General features: G+C 38.5%; 1 protein-coding gene across 3 annotated transcripts in view; it reads right to left on the reverse strand.

Annotated features, from left to right (window-relative positions):
* The window catches only part of ZFYVE9 (zinc finger FYVE-type containing 9), a 132,373-nt gene that overhangs the window by 93,627 nt on the left and 23,332 nt on the right, over window positions 1–15,414 (reverse strand). The window lies entirely within an intron of this gene.

A 15,414-nucleotide genomic window follows, 5' to 3' on the forward strand; every position in this document is an offset into this window, starting at 1 on the left:
GAAGTGACTAGTTAAACTTGTTTAGATGTAATTTCATGCATATGAGTGTTTTGCCTATGTGTATATATTCATGTGCACTACATGAATGACTAGTGCCTCTGAGGGTCAATATCCATTCTCCTACAACCGGAGTTACAGACGTGCATGAACCACATGAGAGTGCTATGAATTGAACCTTGGTCCTCTGCAAAAGCAACAAGTGCCTTTAACCCTTGAATCATTTCTCTAGCCTTGAAAGTGATTTATTTATTTTGGGGAGTTTTGTTTGTTCTGAGACAGAGTTTCTCTGTGAAGCCCTGGCTGTCCAGGAACTCAGTCTGTAGACCACGTGCCTCAAACCCAGAGATCCTGTGCACTGGAACCAAAGGCTTGTACCATGAAGTGCCTTGCAGAGACTTTATGTATAATGCTCAATAAATGGTAGCTATTATTTAGCAAATCATTACTTAGTAAAAGTAACTTATGTGAAATATTTAGAACAAAAAGACAGTGTGATCTGAACCACAAAACCAACAAATGCATTGTTCATGTATACAATTAATCCATTAGGCTCCTTAGTCTTAAAATGAAGTCAGGACAATGAAACAGAAACAAACAAACAAACAAACAAAAAACCCAAAAAGGTATCCTTATTGTTCAACTTTCAGAAAAGGCTAAATTTGATCCTAAAACGACACACTTTAAGCTATCAAAACTCTCAATCACAGTACCACAGAAAAAATGAGATAATCTCTGAAAAGAGCTTTATTCTTGTAGCTCAAGATCAAAATACACTAAGGAAGTAGAGTCTGGGAGACTGACACTGTTGCTGTTCCACATCTCACAGGGTTTCAATTCCTAGACCATCAGTCTGGCATCACTCACAACCATCAGACTGCTAGTCAAGAGCTGTGACTGCTTTCAACTAGTACATGCTAAGACAGAACAATCTAAGGAATATTGAAAAATGTAGTTTATAACAGGTGTATGAAATATATACAGACAACAAAGTCCCCTCTCTCTGCCCCATCTACTGAACAAATGAAGACCATTCTCAGCAGTCAGACTGTCCATATTCCAGAAAATATAGGCATCACTTGGAAGGGGCTCGCAGTCATTGTGAAGGGAAGCTCTGTGGAGGAACTTCAATCACATCAGTGTAGAGCTGAATCTCCTTGGAAAGAAAAAAGAGGCTCTGGGTTGACAAAGGTGGGGTAACAGAAAGAAACTGGTCACTGTCAGAACCATTTACAGTCATGTTCAGAACATGGTCAAGATAAGGTCCATGTATGCTCCCTTCCCCATCAAAGTTGTTATTCTAGAGAATGGGTCTTTGTTTGAAATCTGAAATTTCTTGGGTGAAAAATACATTCACAGGGTTCAGAGGAGGACAGGTGTTGCTTGTTCTGTCTCTCAAGTCCAGAAGAATGAATTAATCCTTGAAGGAAATGATATTGAACTTGTTTCAAATTAAGCAGCCTTATTCAGCAAGCCACAACAGTTAAAAACAAGGATATCAGAAAGTTTTTGGATGGCACCTATGTGTCTGAGAAGGGACAGTGCCACGGGCTGATGAGTGAGACCTAAGGTACCCCCAGCTCCAGAACCAAGTACAATGTGGGCTCTTTGGGGACAATAAAAGACTTATAAATTAAACACACACACACACACACACACACACACACACAGTTCCTAGTACAGCCACGATTTGAGATTAGTATTAAAAGAAAAAAATGTTTAATTCTCATGTCTGGAGTACTACAACCCTAGACCACTTAAATAAATTTCCATACATATAACACTGAATCAGAAATCACTGAGATATATAACATCCTTGGGATGGTTAATTTTACATGGCAATTTGAGCCAATGGATGCCTAGGCATCTGATTAAAGATTGTTTCTTGTATCTGTGAGAGTGCTTTTAAGAAACTAGCATTTCCGTTGGTCCTCCCCACAATATATATACACACATATACATCATGAGATTTTTGTAAGCCCTTGGCTCATGCATTATGAAGTTATACGTCCAGAATCTGCTGACTGGTTATGTTTCTTTTTATCCTCTTTATTGGCTCTGTTTATCCAGAGAATCCTAACAACAAAGTCATACATAAACCAACTGTTCATGACTAAACCATAATTATGAGCACATTAACTCAATTCTATACCTTGAATTTTTAGAGAGTATCCTATCTAAATTGCCTACTGCTGCCCCATATATACATTCTCTCCACCCCTCCCCTCCCACCCACTACCTTTCTACCCAGGAGATCAAACACATGGTCTTATACATGCTAGGTAACTACTCTAGTCTATACCTTTTTGTTCTAAGATAAATGCCATGTTAAAGTAAAGTCCATCCATCTAACCTATTAGCACAATATGAGTTCCTGCTCTAACATGAATTAATTATAGAGACTGTGTTGACTCTGTACCTAACCTGGAAGATACAGATAAAATTTAAACCTCTGAAATCTATGAGATAGCAGCATTCTTATAAAAATCCTCTCCTTTTCCCAATTAGTTCCAGTGTATTGCCTTAAATTCTAAAAATTCTTTTTTTTTTCTTTTTTTCTCTCTTACAACTTTTTTTTTTTAAAGGGAGTACATATACAGATTTTTAAAGGCCTTTTGGCATAACACTGTATGAATATATTTTTGTCAGTACTTAATTCTTTTAGAGGTTTGATAGCATGCATTGAAATCCCAACAAATATATTTTAATAGCATAATAAAAAAATAGAATGTCAGGCTGGAGAGATGGCTCAGTAGTTAAGAGCACCAACTGCTCTTCCAGAGGTTCTGAGTTCAAATCCCAGCAACCACATGGTGTCTTACAACTATCTGTAGTGGAATCCAATGTCCTCTTCTGGCATGTCTGAAGACAACTACAGTGTACTCATATACTGTAGTAAGTAAGTAAGTAAATAAATAAATGAATAAATTTTTAAATGGAACATCAAAGCCATAGTTTCAATTTTAACAGCACACTTAAAAATGTAAGATTAGCCACTGACTCTGATGTTCTGTGACCAAGAGAAGATACTGACTGAGAGACTCACTGGGTCAAAGTATCTTACATATAGGAACATTATACATGACAGAGTGACAGATTTATAATCTATAAACTGTATACACAGAAAAATCAAAGAATTAACAGTGTAAGGGGGAAAATATGGCCTGACATGGTTGCACATAACTGTAATCCCACACTCAAGAGACAAGCAAGAAAGAGCTGCAGCAAGTTCCAAAACAGCCTGGTTTCTACAGTAAAGTCTAGGCCACCCAAAGCTACTATAACTAGTAAGACTCTGTATGGTAATTTGAATATGCTTGGCCCAGGAAGTATCACAGGAGGGATGGCTTTGTTGGAGGACTGTGTCACTGTGAGGTGGATTTAGAGACCTTCCTCCTAGCTGCCTGAAAGTTAGTCTTCTCCAGTTTGCCGTTGGATGAAGATGTAGAATTCTCAGTTCCTTCAGCCCCAAGTCTGCCTGGATGCTGCCATGCTCCCACCTTGATGATAATGGACTGAACCTCTGAACCTGTAAGCCTGCCCAATTAAATGTTGTCCTTTATTAAGAGTTGTCTTGGTCATGGTGTCTGCTCACAGCAGTAAAACCCTAACTAAGACACTCTGTTACAAAAAGAAAAAAAGAAAGTAAGAAGATTTATGTAAAGTCACTGTTCCCAGCACAGAAGAAGCTGAACCTACAGCAGTCCTAACACAACAGTAAAATGCTAAGCAAACTGAAATTTTAAAACTCTTCTTAGATCCATAAAAGTAGTGAGATCACAAGCAAAATGACTGCTCCCAAATTTGGAGAAAGTCAGGTAAATACAGAAAGTCACAAATTACATAAGTAGACTCCTAGGCAGAAAGCTCTGTAAGGGCTAAGTGCTAGGGTAGGAGACAATCTGGGTTGTAATGGATGAATTGCTAGAGGCTTAGTGTAAATATCTCTGAAGAGTCAAAAACTCCAAATCAAAGGACAGCCCCACACTCTTTGTACCTTCAGGAGCTCAAACTGTAATAGTATCGTAGAAGAATCCCATAATGCTTCTGGCAAGGGAAAAAATAAAAGAACTATTTTGAAACAAGCCAATTCTTAACAAGGTCTGTCCCCTGGAGAAATTCTCTTACTAGAACACAACCTGCTAGAGTTATATCACAGCCTAACTGACCTGAGACAAGGCAAAATACATACCCAACTCTAACCCATTTTACCCTTCTTGTCCCCTGGAAACAAGGGAAAAAATACTAACTAGCACTTGTGAAGTTAACAGGTCAAAGGAACAGGTTTGCTCAAAAACTGTGACTTAATCATAGGACTACAGAATGTTTCCCCTCTCGACCCCAACTTTATCCTATTACTAAAGATCTATTTATACTTGTTTCTTTTACCAAGTACATAATATCCTGCTTCCAAGAAAAGATTACAAGGCATACTGAAAGGTGAAAATCAAACCAAACTCAATTTAAAGAGTTAAAGCAAGCACAGAAACCAGACTAAATGTGGCAGAAATACTGAAATTATCAGACAGAGAATGTAAAACAATTATGATGTAAGATCTATGTAATGGCAAAGTATAAGACAGACAAAGTATAAGAACAGATAGGCAAGGCAAGAAACCAAGAGAGAGAAATTCAGAAAAATGTGCTAGAAAGATGGCTCAATCAGTGAAGTGCTTATTATACAAGTATGAGGACATGAGTTCAATTCCCAGAAGCCATGTAAAAAAAGCCAGGTGTGGTGGCACACATTTGTAATTCAGGGCAAGGGAGACAGAGAAAGGCAGATCTCTGAAGCTTGTTAGGCAGCTAGTTTAGCCTACAACCAATCTAGCATACATGGTAAAATCTAGACCAGCTAGAGACACTATCTCATAGAAAAAGGTAGAGGGCTAGAGAGATACCTCAGCAGTTAAGGACACTGGCTGCTTTTCCAGAGGTACTGAGCTCAATTCTTAGCAATGACATGGCAGTTCACAACTGTCTATTAGAGGATCCAATGCCTTCATTTGGTATGCAGACATACATTCAGACAAGGCATCCATATACACAAAATATATAAATGAATCTTAAAAAGCAAGACAATTGAGCTGGAGAGATGGCTCAGTGGTTAAGAGCAGTGACTGCTCTTCCAGAGGTCCTGAGTTCAAATCCCAGCAACCACATGGTGGCTCACAACCATCTGTAATAAGTTCTGGTGTGTCTGAAGACAGCTATAGTGTACTTCTATATAATAAATACATCTTTAAAATAAAAACAAGTCAGACAGTAAAACAGGTGTTATAGTGCATGCCTTTAATCCCAGCATGCTGGAAGCAGAGACAGATCTCTGTCCAGCCTGATCTGCCTGATCTACATAGTGGGTTCCAGGACAGCCAGAGCTATACAGTGATTTTCTATCTCAAAAACAAACATGACCCTCAAGGTTGATCTCTGACTTCCATATGCATGCTTACATGTGTGCACTATATGCACATACCACACACACACACACACACACACACACACACACACACACACACACAAACACACAGATGGATGGATGGGGACACAGACACCCAGCCCAAAGAGACTCCTAGAAACTGAAGATAGAGCCAAAAGCCACACTGAGTGAGGATGCATATCCATGCATCACTCAACCCTCATCAGAGACACATTTTTCTTTCAGTAGACGGTGATTATATGGAGACTGAACAATGAGCAGAGAGTGAGAGACCATAGAGCACTCAGCCCTAAATAGGATGTCTTTATCACCCCTCCCTACAAGGCTCAGGAATCTATATAGAGGAGGAGGGGGAATAATGTGAGCCAGAGGTGGTGTATGATTCCTAGGAAACCATTTATTTCGAACAACAAGGCTGATAGACATATGAAGTCACAGAAACTGTAACAATACGCACAAGACCTACAAAAGCTCAAGCCAAACAAAATCCCAGCATGGAGAAGAGGAAGTGGGTACCAAGTCCTACTCCTAACCGAGCAGCTACTTACAAGTGATACCTGCTGAGGAAAGGTATCACCTGAGAGGAAAGTGACACGGGGTGTATCAACCACACTCCAGACAGAACTCATGCTCAGGAGTAGTTACCAGTACAAATCACAGTTACCATATATTGGGGGGGGGGGGGGCTAAGGGAGAGAAAGAGCACAAAATTGGGTGGGTCAGGAGTTGGCTAGAATCTGGGAGGAGTTGGTGAGGGCAAAAATATGATCAAAATGTATCACATGAAAAATGTTGAAAGTAAAATAAAATTTAAAAAGAACCAGAAGAAATGCCATTTTATCAGAAACAAAATCTGCCTTTGATGGACTTATTAGAAGATATAGCTGAACAAAAACTCTTTAAACTTGAGGATTTCTTAGCTAGAAACCTGGGGAAAAAAAGTTAAAACCCCAAAAGGAATTACAGAAAATAAATATTTGCATTAATGTAATGACACAATTTCTTCTAATTAATGATAGATATTAAGTCCACAAGTCCCGGAAGTTCAAAAAACGCCAAACCAGCTAAATGAGAAGCTACAACAGCAGCAGTCTGTGAGAACATGTGCTAACATATACTCAAACTACAGAAATTCAAAAGTGTGACAGCTCCACAGGCACGAGCACGTGAACTCTCTCCTCAGAGGAGAACCTGCTTCTGAAAACTGCTCTTTCCTCTACATGTACATCATACCCACACATACAAATAATAAATGAGGTTTAAAAACAAAAAGAAAAATATACTAGAAGTCACAAAGAGGAGGGAGAAAAACATCTTACAGAAAATCAAGCAAACGTAAGAATTATATTCAACTTTTCCTGAAAAGTCATGGAAATGAGAAAGAGGGATAGAATGTTTAAAGTGCTGGCTGTAGGACCCAACCAGCATAGATAGAAATCTATACCCTACAAGTTTATCCACAGTGAGTGATGAAAACACCACTAACAATCAAATTTGGTTTTATAAAAGCATCAATCAAAAGTCAGTGGATTGGCTCAGTGGGCAAACACACTTGCATACAGATCCTATAGAAATTAAAAGCATAAAAATAAATACTATTAACAACCCTAAGTCCACAACCTTGATAACCTAAATAAAAAGGGCCACATGTTAGCATTCTGTCACTGTAGCAAAATATCCGAGATAATCAATTTATAAGGGAGAAAGATTCACTGAGATATTTCAGCCCGCAGTTGCTTGCCTGATCACTTCAGCACTGTGGTAATGTAGATTACCATGTTAGGGCCAAGTTGGTGAAAAGCCAGGGAAAGGGGAGGGGAAGGGAGGGGGAGCAGGGGGGGAGGGAAGGAGGGGGGAGGGAGGGAGGGAGGGAGGGAGGGAGGGAGGGAGGGAGGGAGGGAGGGAGAGAGAGAGAGAGAGAGAGAGAGAGAGAGAGAGAGAGAGAGAGAGAGAGAGAGAGAGAGAAATAGAGCACCAATATACCCTCCAAGAGGCACAACCTCAATGACCTAAATTCCTTTCAGTGGCTCCAGCTCTTCACATTTCTACCACTTCCCCTTAGCTCCAATCCACTAAAAACTTTGTTTTCAACACTTTACCTTAAAAAAAAAAAAAAAAAAAAAGATTTATTTTATGTATATGAGTACACTGTAGCTGTTTTCAGATACACCAGAAGAGGGCATCAAATCCCATTACAGATGGTTGTTGAGCTACCATGTGGTTACTGGAACTTGAACTTAGGACCTCTGAAAGAGCAGTCAGTGCTCTTAACCACTGAGCCACCTCTCTAGCCCAACAACACTTTAACTTTTAAGGAAAGCTTAAGTTAACATAATAGATCAATTCTTTTAAAGACAGAATCTGCCAAACACAAGAAGAGACTGAATAAACTTTTATCTAACAAAGAACTTATATCAATAGTTAATCTTCCAAAACAGAAAATACATGTGGGAATAAAACTATACTGACTTTCTCCAATGTTTTTCCAAAAGTAAATGCAACAAGAATATTCATTCTATGAGGTCAGCTGATATTACCCTAACACCCAAACCAAAAACATTAGTTAAAAAAAAAAAAAAAAAAAAAAAAAAAACCTAGTTCAGTGTCTCTCATCAACATAAATTTTAAAATGCTGAGCAAAAATATTAGCAAACCAAATCCAACACAGTACTAGTTATATACAACAACCAAGAGAAATTTATTACTACTAGCTAAAACTGCTTCAATAAATTTAAAAATTGATCCATGTAAACATCATTATCAACAGTCTAAAGAAGAAAAATAACACAGACATATCAATGAATGCAGGAAAACCTGATTTCTAAATCCAACAGCCATTCATGATAAAAATTCAGAAAACTAAGAATTGAAGAAAGGGATTGTAATCAATTTGATAAAATTTGATTTTATAGATATTTCTAAAAAATATTAAAATATTAAAAAATAACATCACACTTAACTGATTATGGAAATTCAAAGCTTTATTACTAACATCAAGAACAAGATAACAATATTTCCTCATACTGAAAGTTCTAGCTAATGCAATACAAGAGGAAAAGAAAAGAAAAGGTATGAAGATTAAAGAGAAGGAATACAGTGTTCGCTCACATACATCACAACCTAGGTACAGAGCCCAAAAAGATAAAATGCTTCAGAAACTAAGTAATTACAGCAAAGTTATGTAAGTTACAAGGTAATCACACAAAAGTAAATTGTCTCCTATACACTAATAAGAAAAAAGTAGAATTTAAATTCAAAACAGTATCATTTACAAAAGCTCTAAAAATTTTAAGAAAACTACAAAACTCTAAGAAACAAAATTAAAGAACTAAATAAATGGAGAGAAACATAACAGTTCTTTACAACATAATCTATAAATTCAATACACATTTTGAAACTATTAAACTATTAGAACATAATGAAAAACTGAGATGACTTTAGATTTGTCAATGACATTTTAGATAGGACATCAAAATCATAACTATGAAGGAGCTGATAATCTGGAGTTCATTAAAGCTAACATTTTCTTAGTTAGGTTCAGGCTGCATGGGAGACTGAGCAAGAGGATCACTTGAGCCAGGAGTTTTAAGTTCAGCCTGGACAACAAAGTCAGACTTTCAAAAAGAATGATTTTCCCTGGGAAGGACAAAAGCAGGGAGGGCAGGGGGAATATGGTTAGAAAATGTATATTTGAGCAAAGTACAGATAGAAGGAGTAATAAGCTCTACTAAGATCCATAAACCATGATGGACAGACCTATAGTTCACAACAATCTAATGCATTTACAAATACTTAGAAAAGCTCCAAATATAAAGTATTGATAAGGAACTAATTGAAAGCATCTTTAGTAGATGTAGCATTTGCTATACAAGCTTGAGAACCAACCATGCAAAATTAGAAGAGGCAATAATGTGAATATGTAATCCAAGTGTTCCTATAGCAAGAAGAAAAGTAGAAACAGGAGGATCCCAGGCCAGCTAACTTGGCATACTCAGTGGTGAACATAGAGAAAGAGTTTCAAGCTGGAGAGATGATTCAGATAGTAATGGCACATGCTACCAAACCTGGCATCCCCTGGGATCCAACTATTGAAAGGAGAGAACCGAGTCCTACAAATTATCCTCTGGCTTCTACTTGTGCACTGCAGCATGCACACAGACACGAACTTACACAAATATATAGCTGTAAATATTCTTAAAGATTAGTTGGCCAGTGAGCTCCTTCTCTCTCTGTTTCCGTATGGAAAGTGAGTCAAAAAGCTTAAAAGCTTCTTTCCCTTTCAGTAACTGATGGAGGGTCCAGCATATTACATTCTGGATGAATAGCTATGTTGGAACAAATACAAGACTCTCCTTGCTAAGCCAGTCTCCTAACAGGAATGACAATGTCATCCGTACATGGTGTCACTTCTACAAGGCTTCACAATGCTACTCTACAGAGAAAGCTATCAAATGGTTTTACTGACTCAGTTTCCATCTCTGAATATTCATGAAAGGATCTAAAGTAATCAGTGTAAAACATGCAAACCCTTCCTCATAAAAAGACTGTACTCTGATTTGCAGCTCAAGGTAGCTCTGCATAGTCTGGTGGTGTTTCGGTCTCAATAAACATAAATTCATTGTCCCTTTCAAGTCTTTGTTCTTGAAATGGGGGTGTGCAAAAGCCAAACCAACCAACCAACCCAATAAAACCTGCCCTGAACAATTACAGCCATGGGGTGCTTCTGAGGCTCTGTCCATTAGAGCTACTCAGGTTTCACTCTCTGGTCTCTCTCACTACATTATTTAAGAATGAGTTCACTTCAGCACTCTAGTCACAGCTTTGGGTCTCCTTTTCCATGCCTGCCTGGCTAAGTGCTTTAGACTGCTTACTTTCCAGGGTATCTTCTCTAGATCTAGGCTTGCAGTCTCACAGGAAACAATGGGACAATGTGCTGAAAGGGAAACAGAGCAGGATCCCTGGAGCCAGATGACCTGAGTTTGTTCACTGGCTCAGCTATCAGATACCTATATGATTGTACATTTCCAACCTCGACTTCTTTTTTTTTTTCCAAATGAGGATAATATCAATGATATTTAACCCACCTGGATTATAATACTGCAATGATATTATAAAATTAGATGACAATGCAGAAATACTTTATAAAATAGTCTACAAACATGAACCACTACCATATGAAATGTGGCTCAAAGACAGTATAAATGAAAGGACAATTCACTTCATGATGACAAGAACATTTAGACTATCTGACGGGACCATGGCTACTTCTCCACAGCCTTATACATTCTTTCTTTTCTTTTTTAAATTTTTATGTTTATAGGTGTTTTCTGAATTTATGTCAATGTACCACATGCATGCCTGGTGCCCAAGCACACCAGAGAGGGTGTTGTATTCCCTGGAATTAGAGTTACAGACAGTTGTGAGCTGCCATGTAGGTACTGGGAATTGAACCTGGGCCCTCTGGAAGCACAGTCACTGCTCTTTAACCATCTCTCCAGCTCTCAAAGCCTGGCATATTTGTTGAATGAAAAACAAAACAAACAAACAAAAAAAAAAGGATAGAAAATAAAAAGAGCACTCATATTGACCCAAATACAGAAACATCTACATTTCAAAGTCCTTCTTTGTAAAGAGTGTAAACTACTACCCACTTCAAAAAGATTGCTGTGAAGACTAAGAGAATGATACCCATAGAGAACAGTATAATGAATACTCCTCTCCTTGCTTCCTTCCCCTCAGTCTGTTTAGAAATTCACTGAAAAAAGTAGCTAATAGTTAAAAACCAATGGGTATTGATTCAGATTCTTTCAGGAACAAAGAACTAACATCTGAAAAAAGCTGCTAATGACAAACCTATGGCTTAGATAACACTTTTGGTGACATGCATTTTGGCTTCTTCTATTCAAAACATACACAGATGATTACAAAAGAGAAATAAAACATATTCAGACTGAGAAAAGTAAAACTATCTACTTCCAAGAGATATGAACTTGAATGCAGAAAACCCTTACATGTCCACAAAAACTGAAGTACTAAATTCAACAGGGATGCAAGATACAAGAGCAATATACAAAAGTCAACCATATTTCTGTACAGCACTAACGAACAAATCTAGAAATGAAATTAGAAGACAGTTTTGTATATATTTACACAGATGACAGTGTAGTGTTCACACATGGACATCAGTAAAGCCTGCTGGGGAGGAGCTAAAGATGGCCGGCATGGGAAGACTGGCATGCGTTTTAACGTTCAGGGAATCCCCGAACTGAAGTACAGATTCAACATAAACCTTATCAAAATCTCAGGTACTCTGTTTGTCAATAATCAGAATAACCAAAATTTATCCTGTAAATTATGGAGATGTAAAGGATTCACATGCAAGTACTAACCAAAATCATACCATAAATGTCAAATAAAGTTGAAGGAAGGGCTCACACAGCCTAATTAACAAACTTACTACAAAATTAGTTTAATTTAGACAATGTGCTTCTGCCATAAATTCAAAAGAAACACAGATTAATGGAAACTAATTGAGAGCTCAGGTACCAGATTTCTGGTCAACTGATTTTTCAACAAGGTACTATATTAACTACTCTTCTGTCATTGTAATAAGGCACTGTGACTGAGGTTCCAGAAAGAGAAGAATCTGTCATGGGAGGCTGAAGACATGAATCTGTGGTTACAAGCACTTGTTGCTCCTGTAGAGGACCCAGGTTCAAGTCTCAGCACCCACACAGTAGTTGACAACCATTCATAACTTCAGCTCCAGGGTCTCTGATACCAGGTACCTATGTGTTGCACATGCATATATGGAGCAACATACACATGCATGTAAAATAAGTCTAAAGAATAAATTACATATATTTAAAAGAATCTGTCATGTGGGAAGTGTGAGAGCAAGCATCAGGTACAGTGCAGGAAATGGCTGCTGAGAGCTCTTACCTTGAACTGTAAGCACCAAGTGGAGACATTGAACTAGGAACAGAGTTAGGCCTTAAGCTCTCAAAGCTCACCCCCTGAAATATTTTATTTAGCAAAGCCATATCTTTTAAGCCTCTCCAAACAGCAGCACAAACTGTTCACATGCCCAAGACATTTCTCATTCAACCACTACAGGCACAAGAATAATTTAATGAGAAAAAGTAGTACTGAGATATCCAATAGGATTTCACATCAAGTTGTACTTCACATTAAAAAAAAATAAACTCAAAATTGATTATATATCTAAATGTAAGACCTAAAGCTCTTAAAAGGAAACTTAAGACAAATCTTTATGACTTTGGAGTAAGCAATAATTTCCTAAACATGATGTGTGCCTGTGATGACTAGTCTCGGTGTTCAACTTGACTATATCTGGAATGAACTCCAGAAATGTAGGACACACATGTGATCCAGATCCTGAGGCTGAAAGGCACAGCTGTTGATCTGGATCTTGAAATGGGATGACACATGCCCTTAATCCAGATCCTGAAGCACATTTTTAATCTGGGCCATACCTTCTGCTGAAAGCTTATATAAGAACAGTAGAAGAAGGAAGAGTTCATTCATTCTTCTTCACCCACTTGCTTCCATTTGCCAGCACATCCATTGGAGCCTGCTTCTTTGGGATTCCAGCTTATAGAGAAGACCCGCTAGCTGAAACACCCAGCCTTGTGGGACTGGATGAGGAAACTGCTGATAGACACTCTCAGTGAGGAATGACAAATAGTGCAAATGCTTGTAAGAAAGTCTGGCAGCTCCTTCAAAGGAGAGAACAGAGCAACAAGTACAGCCCAACGCAAAGCACACGCCCGCCCTGGGTGTGGTCCTAGCAGTACAACAACAACAAACATGGTAAACATTCAGTTATTCTGAGTATTCAAATATTAAAATATCCTGAATATTCTGACTAAATAATTCTACTTCGGGGTAAATATCCAAGAAAATAGTTCCACATAAACATACATTACTCAAAAGTTGTGCACAGTGATGCATGTTGCCTGTAATTTTAGTACTTCTGAGGTGGAGGCAGGAGGATCAGAGAGCTTCAAAGTCATCTTCTACTAACAAGCAAGTTTCAGGTCAGTGGGCTACTTAAGATTCTGCCTAAAAAACAATAAAATCTTTTAGGAGCATTACTCATATGATTCTAAAATGAAAAAAAAAAATCACAATGTCTGTTAACTGAGCAACAAGTAAAACATAGTATAACGGATGCAGCTGCTTCCTGACCACCACTGCTGAACATGCTGGTTTTCTTTACCTTAGCACAAAAGAGCATGGCTTTCTTCTCCCTCGTTCCACCTCCTGATAGCTGCCCAGATTACAACCTGCCTGCTCTGTTGTCTTTCAAACTCTAACTAAATTATCCTTGATCTTCCTTCAAAAAAAAAAAAGTAGTATAACTACATTTAATAGGAAGCCTGGTAAGGTCGAGCTAGGGCTTGAGACCTAGAAGTGATAGTAGGAACATCACCTGCTCCCAACTCCAGGCCCTGTCACGTAGCCATAGCCTCCCATAAAGAGAACTGCGGTCATCAGCCACACAGGGGCAGTGCCCACAAGTCCCTCATGTTGATGAGGCATCTCAGGCCAAGCTAATAGGAAGCACCTGCTGTCAGACCCAACCCACCCCAAAACAGTATATAAAATCCCATCCAGAGGGAATAAAGGTGTGTGAGAATTACCCTGTTGTCTAAGGGCATCTGTCACCAAGAGCTGTAACACTACCTGGGAAGAGAATGCTCTCCCAAAGCTTTCATAACCACTCTGCTCACTAACCAGCCCCTGCCCCCCAGATGGCTAAGCTCAGCTTGGCTCAGCTCAGCACAGCCAGCGCAGCATCTCAGAGCAGCAGCAGCAGCAGCAGCAGCAGCAGCAGCAGCAGCAGCAGCAGCAGCAGTGGAGACATTTCCCCCTCCCTGTTCATACTCTTTACTCTTCTATGTGCCAGAGGTTTCCAAGGATAGCCTCCTGTATGCAGACATTTCCATTTCTAGCAACTACATGGCAGCTCAATACCACCTTTTAACTCTAGCACCATGGTCCCAAACCTTCTGGCCTGTGCAGGTACCTGCACACATATTCACAAACCCATACATACACACATACATACATACATACATACATACATACATACATACATACATACATACATATACACATAGTTAAAAATAAAATAAATTTAAAAGAGAGAATAAGAATAGCATGCAAAGCTATTCTTGGTGTGGTGATACATGCCTAGAAATCTCATTATAGCAGTAGCAGGAAGATCCTGAGTTCAAAGCCAGCCTGGGCTATATAATAAGACCTTGTCTTGTTGGGAAACGGGTAGGGGGAGGAAGAAGAAATGAGAAAGAGAAGGGAAAGAGAAAAACAAAACAAAACACGTGCTGGGTTCATCAACATGAAACATACAAGATAGACAATTACACAGGAAACTACACTAGAATTATAAACTGAAAAGCAATAATAAAAAAAGAACCAATAACCTGCCAATGAGTACAAAGTTTCTTCTAGGGATGAAGTTGTTCTAAAATTAGAAACTGTAATGATCACTGCACAGCTCTGCAATATAATAAAAACTGTTAAACCGTACACTCTCAAAGAGGCAAATTTTATAATATGAACATATCTCAGGTAAGTTATTCTGGAAACAAGAATTAAAGCTATAAATTTCAACCTGCTTAATAGTAATATGCTTGTTCTGCTATATCTATCAGCTTGCTATATAAACCATTTCAATTAATCTATTATAGGATGAAAAACATAGCAAATGGTCCTCTCACAATCAGTAAATTCATTTTTTAGAGATTCTGTGAATGTTTTGCCTGAATGTATACATGTGTCCCACATGTATGTCTTGTGCCTACAGCAGTCAGACAGAGCACAGGATCCCACTGAACTGGAGTTACACATGAACCCTCATGTGGGTGAGCCTTCCTGTGAACCCTCATGTGGCTGTGAGACTGAAACCCAACAAGTGCTGTTAACCACTA

Source organism: Micromys minutus (assembly GCF_963924665.1).
Source record: "Micromys minutus genome assembly, chromosome: 9".
Taxonomy (NCBI): Eukaryota; Metazoa; Chordata; class Mammalia; order Rodentia; family Muridae; genus Micromys; species Micromys minutus.